The sequence below is a fragment of the Arachis ipaensis genome, chromosome B06 (assembly GCF_000816755.2).
Source record: "Arachis ipaensis cultivar K30076 chromosome B06, Araip1.1, whole genome shotgun sequence".
In the NCBI taxonomy this organism is placed as follows: Eukaryota; Viridiplantae; Streptophyta; class Magnoliopsida; order Fabales; family Fabaceae; genus Arachis; species Arachis ipaensis.
This window is the reverse complement of record NC_029790.2, coordinates 109,218,677-109,221,081: the sequence shown is the minus strand read 5'-3', so window position 1 is coordinate 109,221,081 and position 2,405 is coordinate 109,218,677. Positions and strand designations below refer to the sequence as shown.

Here is a 2,405-nt window from a genome sequence, read left to right as displayed (position 1 = left end):
AATCTTTTTATTTTGAGATAATATAACATATTTAGTAAAAAATTCATTAAATAGTAACAATAATTATTTTTGTAGAGTTTTATATGTATTTTATGGGGTTTTAAATTTTTACAAAATTTTTTTTAATAATATAACCAATTAAAACTACTACTACCACCATCTTTATCATTCTCATCATTATTACTTCTACCTCTACTATTTTTATTGTATAACCATATTTTATCATCATTGTTATCTCATCTACCATCATTATCACCATACCAATATCATTAACATTAATATTCTCTTATTTAGTTTCTTGTTTGATGTTATTTTTTCCTTTAAAAGATATTCATACTGCAATAAATTTTTTCTTGCGATGTTATTTCTAGCAACGGTCTTTCTCCTTTTAACCACCATCAGTGAATGAATTTTTCAAAAATAAACTTATTAATAGTTTGCGGGAGTTTAAAACCCCCACAAATTACAAATAAAACTTCTACAAAATTAATTTTCATTACTATTTAGTAGATTTTTTAACAGAGAGATCATATTATCCCAAAATGAAAAGATTTATTGCCGAAATGTCCTCTTTTTTTGACAGAGATCACCTTATCCTTCATGAAAATAGATAAGGACTGACTTGAGTATTTACTCGATCAATTCTAATGTATTTATGTATAAAATTTATTTTTTTACACACTTTTAATAAATATTTTATATTTCAATATGCATTTTGTTTTTAGAATAACTGATTTGATCACTAACTTTTTATCACTACATGGAGAATAGAAAATAGCAACGGTTTTACTAAAAAAAATTTATGGTTAAAAATCATCGCAAAACAGACCAATATCAGTGCAATAACAGTTGTCTTTTACAGCAATGAAAAATAAATCTGTAACAGTTTTTACAACCATTAATATAACTACTGCTATATCAAAATATTACACCAATTTACTACTACAATATTTAAATTTGGAATTCGTTGCTTTGTTGCAACTGTTTTAACTACTACTATTTGAAAACATGAAATTTTCATTTTCTTTTTATTATCTTGTGCACTGAAACCTTTTCTTTTTATGTAAAAGGGATTAATCGTCGACAACATTTATCTAATTAACAAGAAAGAAATTAAGTTGTAAAAAAACTTAATTAAACAAAAAATAAATTAATGGCTGTCATTACAGCGGATTCCTTCTTCATACGCTATACCAAAAATAAAGGGTTTATCCATAAAAAAATTTGTGGCTAAACTCTAAAAAAATTGTGGCAATTATACTTTTACAATAAATGAATATTCGTGACTAAAGAGGGCGATGCGTTTTTAATTAGCCACGTTTTTTACTCTAATAACCACAGTTTTAACATCCGTGGAGACATTTTGTAAGCCACAATTTTGACACGTTTAGACACGTTTTTTTTTCGTGGCAAAATAAAAGAATGCACAACGAAATCATTGTTTTTACCACACTTTAGCCGTGACAAAATTGGCCAGACCGAGTTTTTTTTTGCCATACTTTTTTCCGTGGCTAACGATAAAAGTTAAATTAAAAAAATATCATAATAAAAATACTCCTTAATATAAAATTACATCATATAATATTAAAAAAAATAATCACATTCCTATACGTATTATCCATAGTATAAAAATATGAAATTAACTAATACTTAGTATAGAAAAGCAAATATCCTAGATTAAATGAGTTTAATGTTAAAAAAAATATTCAAATGAACTATTACAAAATAAATATCAGACTCTGCTAAAATGATATAGAAAACTAAAAGTCAGAAAGTACTAAGATAAAATGAATTTATCAATCTCTACATTTCTTGTTACACAGACAATTCACATGTAAAAATATTTTCAAGGTAAATAGCAAAAAGAACACATAATTTTAGCCACTGAATTATACTCCAATTGCTTTGTGTGCTCCAATAAAATCTGCTAAACAAGATAAAGATCATGAATTAAGCTAAAAAATTAACAGACCATGATTTGACTCCTGATAAAAAAAATTAAGGTACAACACTTACTTCTCGGATGTAATTTGTAACTGCTTTACCGTCTTCAGTTGTCAATTACATAACATTTTCCAAAATATTAGAATCTATCTACAACCAGAAATAAAAAAAAAATGCATATTGGAATAACAAAAAGAAAGGTCTAAAATTAACTTATATTGTTGACTAAAAAAATATAAAAAAACAAAATAATGCCATAAAAATTAACCTGAAAAAGTGTCACTTTATCCAATAGAATTCTAACAATAACATCTAGTTCTACATGGTACATAATTTATTATAAATAAAAAATATAATTAGTCAATATTTTTATAATTATGGCAATTAATCAGATTCATATAAACTAATAAAAGATTAAAAAAATTAACATACATGATTTTTTAAGAAAATATTATTTTGTC

At 24.6% G+C, this 2,405-nt stretch overlaps 1 long non-coding RNA gene across 1 annotated transcript; it reads right to left on the bottom strand.

Annotated features, from left to right (window-relative positions):
- Positions 1,766–2,169, bottom strand: LOC110264106. The gene is made up of 2 exons (XR_002349837.1): positions 2,017–2,169; positions 1,766–1,924 (listed from the first exon to the last, which is right to left on the bottom strand). It is a non-coding gene; the product is annotated as an uncharacterized LOC110264106 (long non-coding RNA).